This window comes from Triticum dicoccoides, chromosome 5A (genome assembly GCF_002162155.2).
Source record: "Triticum dicoccoides isolate Atlit2015 ecotype Zavitan chromosome 5A, WEW_v2.0, whole genome shotgun sequence".
In the NCBI taxonomy this organism is placed as follows: Eukaryota; Viridiplantae; Streptophyta; class Magnoliopsida; order Poales; family Poaceae; genus Triticum; species Triticum dicoccoides.
This window is the reverse complement of record NC_041388.1, coordinates 5,704,470-5,711,917: the sequence shown is the minus strand read 5'-3', so window position 1 is coordinate 5,711,917 and position 7,448 is coordinate 5,704,470. Positions and strand designations below refer to the sequence as shown.

The following is a 7,448-nucleotide window of genomic DNA, read 5'->3' as shown; positions in this document are numbered from 1 at the left end:
GATACCCTCTTCTAGAATTCAATTGGTTTCATGTGCACACATGAGTTCCAGTCAGTCTCTCAAATAAATAAATAAATCACATATCACTACACATTGCCAGACGTCCTCAGGAGAAAGGATAGTTGCCTAATAAAACTCACTGACCCCAATTTAATTCTGTTGTTCCTAGTACATGCTATTTTTCCATGTTGTGGATCTGCTTCTGCAAATTGAGTCTTTTATTATTTTTACTAATTCGAACATAATAAATAATGATATAGTACTCATTAGTAATCCCTCCGTCCCAAAATAAGTGACTCAACTTTGTACTAACTTTAGTACAAAATCTACTATTCTTAAGAAATTGCTCCCTACTACTCCCTATTCTTTTGACATGCACACTGCCCACGTCACCCATATACCACGTCATTTTTCAGTTTCCAAAAACAGCCAATCAATCTTATTCCGCTGGAAAAAAGACATGTTTTTTCCTCCTTCACCTGCAGCCACTCATCTTGCGTCCCGCGCGGCCGCCGGCCCTTCCGCAGGATTGGATCCCACCGCTGGAGTGCCGCCCATCCCCCGCCCTTCCTCCTTTCCTTCCTCGGCCCCACACGTGCGTCTTCCTCCCTCGCGGAAAAGAATTCTATGAGACCAGGTCTCACGCGAGACCCATCCTGATGGATGACACGTGACATTCACAAATCACAAAGCACCCCCCACCCCCAGTTAAAATCAGGGGGGAGAGAGATTAGATGCTTTGTGATTTGTGAATGTCACGTGTCATCCATCAGGACGGGTCTCCTACTAAGGTGAGACCTGATCTCATATAATTTTTTTCCCTCCCTCACAGGCTGGCCCTCACAAATTCTCAGTGGCTCAGATCAGTGCATCCCATGGGTTGGCCTCTTCCGTGCTCCACACCTTTCCCTGTTGGGTCCTCCTTCCTTGGCTCCTCGCCTCCCAATAATTCTAGAGTCAATTGATTTTCCAACGTTTTTACTGTCCAATCATCTCTCCAATTAACTTCCCCACAATTGATTTCCCATTATTCTCTTTATTATCTTCTATGGCAGATGATCTTCATCTTCGCTAAGATAAAGGGAACCGCTCATGTGTGAGGACATCTGTGCCGTCGAGGGGAAAGGTGCTTCCGGACGACACCATGGTGCATGCTCGTGGGATGGTGTCGTACCATCCCAGTCCACGGGGAAGACGGAGTACAACGCCGACGTCGCTAGCTTCTGGTCAGACCGATGGATCGGCGGCGACGGCGCTCGGCAAAACATCACCATTCAAGGAAGGGATGCGATCTACGTGAGCAAATACATGGTGTACCTGCAGATGAAGATGACGCTAGCCATCCTATGCAGGTTCTAGCTTGTGAAGGGCCACCCCGTCAAATACTGCATGTTGACCATCTTCTCCATGGCGCACAATTTCAAGCTCGAGTTGCAGATTGGCTATTGACTATTTAAATTTTCTCTAGCATATTGTATCAATAGTGTTACTTAAGGTAACTCCAATTCCTCAGTTTTGTTAGCAGGATTGCACTGATTTTTCTGAAGACATGTGAAGAAATTATCTTGCACCAATTCACCATATCGTGGCTTCAATAATCTTCTTCGTGTTCAACACATCTTCTATTTGTGATTACTGATGTATTCTGGGTGTATCTCTAATAATCAAAATAGTTTTTGCAGGTTACTTTTGTTGTTAAATTCTTCTTAATGATGGACAACTCTAACCTGCTAGCCACGTTATGGTGATACAAATCTCCTTTGATGGTATGGCTTCCACATATCTCCTTTTATCGTTCAACGTATAATCCGCCAACCTGTGAAGAAATTAGCTTGCACAAATCTCCTTTGATGGACTAGCTTTCATAATCTTATTGCCGTTCAACACATCATCTATTTGTGACTACTGATGTATGCTGGATGTAACTCTAGATAATCAAAATATCATTTGTTTGCAGTTTACTTTTTTTTTAATTTCTTAATGACGGGCAATTCTAACCCGCTGGACATGTTATGGTCATAAAACTTATTTTCCATACCTATGCATCTCTTTTTGTATTTCTCAACAATTTAAACGAACATTATCTCCATTCAGGCCATGGCTGATACTGTTCGATGGTCACATTTACCACACATCGTGGATGCGTTAGCCAGAGATGGTTGTCACTGTTTTCATGCTCAAGGCGATCAACTTGGAGACTATTTAATTAACTATCCTTCCTTTGGCTATTTAATCAACTGGGGCATGTTTTTCTCGGTTCATACATCTTGATCAAGTTACTGAACCTAATTATTTTGGCATGTAATTCATCTTGATCTCATATCATGAAACTAAATATAGGAAAATTTTGTTCCCCTGAAATATTGTTTTTCTTATTGGGCACACTATACCAATATAAACATTAAATTACCTACTTCCAGGGGCATCATTTATGCCGCTATTACGGGACTGTACCATATGATATATGGTCTACATTGATTTGTTAGAAGTTGCTCATTACTTTTCTGAACTCTGCTTAGTTGTACACCAGTATTTTTAGTGATATATTTTCTTCTCTGTCCTTTAGCAAACAAAGCGATTTATATTTGCAAAAGCTGGATGAGACCATACACTACGACCTTTCTCCCATATTAGAAACTTGGAAAAGTCCGAGGCGGTTCTAGAACGCGGAGATACATTTTAGTCGTCTTGGTATGTTAGAAGAGGTACCATGTTTAGATCAATGTTTTGGTTTATGATGTTAGTTCCTCAACTCAACATCAAGAGAATTGATTGTAACATGCTGGTTTCAAAGTATGTTCTGACCAAAAGTTTGTGTTGCTCTTCCAGAATGGGTGAAGTATAATGCACAAGTGTGCAATTTAGTTGGTTAGCAAAGTGAAGGATTCAAGAAACCATCTATGTTTTTGTTAGTAAACTGATGAATTCACAGCAACTATTTATGTGCGATCCCTCTTTTAGCATGAGAGATAACATGCTTAACAAGTGTTTCAAATTATTTATATTTCCTTTGTCTAATATATTCAGTTTTTTCGGCCAGAATTTTCGCAGCAACGCGTGGGGTATCATCTAGTTAATACAAAGTTGAGTCACTTATTTTATTTTGGGACGGAGGGGGTATAATTTAGTATTTTGGACCCTTCTCCTCTCGGGACTCAGGCTGGTTAGATACAATGGTGCAGCAAATTGATTGGACTCCTTGGTCCAACACAAGGATACATTCGATTTTTTACGTTATGTTGTCCTAGAACCCCACAAAAATCCAAGAATCCAGGAAATGGGAACACAATCAAACGGCCAGAAAACCCTACCATTGAGACCTTCTAATCGGCAGCTTGTTGGCCAGTTAGGAGTTCTAGCGCCCACTAGTCCGCAGCCATGGGCCGGCCCATTAGACCCACAAGCCGTCACTTCGCCAGCGTGCATCTGATTCGTAGATCAATGGTTGACCACTTAACCTATCAACCATGAATTTTTTTTAAAACACAAACAAAGAAAGTTTACAAAAAGAGAAAAACATCAGAAAAATCTCGTGAATTTAAGAAAAGTTCATGGATTTCGAAAAAATAGTTCACAATATATAAAAAGGTCATGAATTATGTAAAATAATTCGTTGTTTTAAAATAAATATTCACAAATTTTAGAAAATTCAGGTATTTGAAAACAACTCAACAATATTAAAAAAATCACGAATTTGCAAACTATTGATGACTTTTGATAACAAAATCATTTATTTTTTAGAAAACCCATTGATTTTTAAAGTAAATTCACAAATTTGAAAAAGTTTAAGACTTGGAAAAGTATGTACATAATATCACAACGATATCATTATATTAATCATGAAACGAATTTCCATATTTTATTGGCTCTCGATTGATTTGTAATATCATTAAAATGGCAAAAGAAATAATAAAAATCATTTTTTGTGGTGCAAGATCCTTCTGTGCATGATGCCCATGGCAAATTTGGTGAAGTTTCGACATTCGAGGAGCTCATAGCAAAAAAGAAAAAATGACCTCCGAACAGTGCAGAATTTCAAACATTCTCATAGGCCGGAAGGTTTTTTCTGAGAGCTCCTCAATTGTCCAAACTTCTCCAAAATTTAATGGACAACACACACTCAAGCATCTTTCACGACAAAAAAAGTGAGAATTTTTTTAATTTGTTTTCTATTTGTAAGGAATTTACTATTCATGCCCGGGCTCATCTGAGCCCGGGAGCCAAAATGCCGGTCCCGTTGAAGAGTCGCTATTCTGGGTATTCTTCTTCATCTTCGCCTTTGAAATTCAGGTTCTCATATGTGCACTGGTGTTTCCACGAAGCAAACAACTTTAGATTTGGGCACTATATTGAACCATATGAGGTAATGAATTTCGGTATTGTTTCATTTTCAACTACTTCATCTTAGGTTGTCATTCCATCCATTGCAAAGAACACTATGCAAATTCCCCCTCCTAAAAATCATTATGATTACGTTACAGAGTTTGAACACAAAGTTGTTGTTGCCGAGTGTGCAAGGTCAACTCGAGCTATGGAGGCCGATGCCTTGTCGTCGTCTCAATGCTCATGAGATGATCAAGGATGAATAAAACCTGGACAATCTTTTGAAGAAAGGCGTCAAGTGTCTCCAATAGGAGTTGATGGTGATGCGGGCTACCCTCTCCATGGTGCTTGAGGTGCCTCAGAATCAGCTTGATGCACAAATCAAGGCCTAGGAAGGATAAGTGAGAGAATTCCCATACGACATGGAGCACTACGTTAATGATTTTATGTTACGCAAGCTAGAGAATGAAGACTGACCACAAGAAACCATGAACAGAGTCAGGAAGTTCATCGATGTGATCAAAGGTTATTTCCTCACAGGAAATCATCTCTGTCAAACCTCTGAGGCCATCCAAGAAGACCAAGACCTCGCCAAGGACTTGAGAGACCTACATCAATGGTACGAACTTGACATGCGTAGTTGTGCAACTACCATCGACCCTCGCATGGTTGCTATGTATAAAGATGTGGGGGAGCTTGTTGCAAGACTGAGTTATACTCCCTCCGTTCGGAATTACTCGTCGAAGAAATGAAAGTATCTAGATGTATTTTAGTTGTAGATACATTTATTTTTGTGACAAGTAATTCCGAACGGAGGGAGTATAAAGATGATCGAGGTTTTCTCAAGATTTATAATATTTCCCAAGTTACTAATTGAGTGTGGTTATTATCCGAGCTTGATTTAATAAGCTTCATACATGGGAAGCGGGAGGGGGGCCTTGCCCCCTCCCTGCCCTCACCCTTTTCCCTCCTGTAGTTACAATTATTATTTTCAGTAACAATATATCAGGCTCTGTAGATCCAATCCTAAACATCACACAAAAATATATTGGCCGAGAGCAAAACATACGCATTATAACAAGATTATTCCGCACTGGAGTAGTCTTTGCACTTTGCCAAATGGAGGGACCAGGAACATGTGATGGACCTGACCCTCGGGCCTCGGCACACTCTGCAGCTCCAAGTGTCGAAGCACATTATATGTGGACGCTCAACATTGTTTTCCAAGATAATATTGTTCTAGATCCTACTAAGAGCATCTCTAGCAGACTCCGCAAAAACGATCAAATTCGTAAAAATCCGCGTTTTCAGTTTCGTGATGTCAAAAAACGTCCCGAATTGACCCCGCAAAAGCGGTCAACCCGTAAAATTTTTGCAGCCCCTGAGAATCCATCCCCACGACCCTTAATTTTGTAAATTTGGATGCAAAATATAAAGGGAACTGCAAACCGGTCAACGGTACGCGACAAGAAAATTCCGCCGTGCGCACACGTGCTCCGATGACCTTCCGCCACAGAACTCGCTGGAATCTCGCCATTTACCGCTGCTGCGGCGTTGGCTTGCGGAGTAGATCGCAAGAGCGAGCAGCTACCCAGCCACGAACGAGCTAGCTCGCAAGCTCCCGATCCATCCGGCCATGAACGAGCTAGCTAGCTAGCTAGGTAGCAAGGTCCTCGATCCATCCGGCCACGAACGTTGAGGGAGTAGCTACCAAGCTCCTCGATCCAGCCGGCCATGGAATAGCTAGCTAGCTCCCGGATCCATCCGTCAACGGAGGAGCTTGCTCCTGGATCGATTCGGCGACTACCATGGACAAAGGAGCTGACTATGAACACATGCGAGAGGAAGAAGAAGACACGGGAAAGAATATACGCGAATATTCTTTTTTACGGATTCATTATGCGGGGTCTGCATTTGCGGCCGTCCGCGCCGGCCCTCAAAGCCGTTTTTTTGTGAACTGCAAACGCGTTTTGCGGGCCGGCGTGATGCGGGGTTCTGCTAGAGATGCTCTAAAGAGGTGTTTAGTTCATTGATTTCATCATGTAATACGATTAATTACCAGTTTACCACTTACCACGTAACACTTATTTGATTTACATTGCCATGTAATTAGTTAGCAGGTAATCGGATACGACTCAATTCATTGCCGATTACGCCCAATATGCACCGTAATGAAAGTGATAACGGAGCTTCCTCCCTACGATTTCCACTCAACTGCATAGTCATCCCAATCGACCCCTTCTCCATGGAGCAGCATGGCCTCCGGCAAGAACGTTAGAATGAGTTGAGACCGGATCGATTTTGCCTTGTGAGGACATTCAGTTTGGTTTCAAGCAAGAAAGTTATGAGACGAGCATTTTTCTAAAATGTAGTGTGAAAGTTATTTTTAAATACACAATAATTTCTTTAAACACGTGAAGACATTTTTGAAAGACAGTACGAACATTTTTTTAAAATACACGGTGACATTGTCTAGTTACACAATTAAATTCAAATATACCATGGACGATTTTTCTTATACATGATAGCTATTTTTTAAAATAAATGAATAATTTTTCAGAAATACATGAAGAATATTACTCAAAACATGAAATTTCTTAAAATTCATGATGACCCTTTTGTCAACACGAAGACTATATTTTAGTAGATGATGGACATATTTTAGAAAATAATGAATATGTTTTAAAATACATGATGAACACCTTTACAATTACGATGACAGTTTTAAAACAATATACACATTTTTTAAATTCGACAATGAAAATAGAACTCTGAAAAAAGAAAAAAATAGGAAAGGAAAAATTGAAAGAAAAATTGAAATGAGGAAAGGACACTAAAAACAAACTAAATTTAAAAAGAATAAACCCATATTAAAATAGAATGAATATTCAACTTATTTTTTCAAAGATGATGTTTAAAAAAATAGATGATGAACCTTATTAAAGGACATGCCTAATGCGTAACGCATGGTCAATATTTTTTAAATACATGCAAACATTGTTTTTACAAAATATGAGGTAAACTTTTCAAAATACATGTCAAACATTTTGTAAAATCTCTAGGGACATTATTTTCTATGCACAATGAAAAATGGGCCTGAGAGAAAAAGTAAAGAAAAAGAAATA

At 39.9% G+C, this 7,448-nt stretch overlaps 1 long non-coding RNA gene across 1 annotated transcript; it reads left to right on the top strand.

The window, feature by feature from the left end:
* The first annotated feature begins 1,001 nt into the window (after positions 1 to 1,001).
* Positions 1,002 to 5,064, top strand: LOC119296774. Its single transcript, XR_005145377.1, has 3 exons — positions 1,002 to 1,766; positions 4,291 to 4,363; positions 4,482 to 5,064. It is a non-coding gene; the product is annotated as an uncharacterized LOC119296774 (long non-coding RNA).
* The last annotated feature ends 2,384 nt before the right edge of the window (positions 5,065 to 7,448 follow it).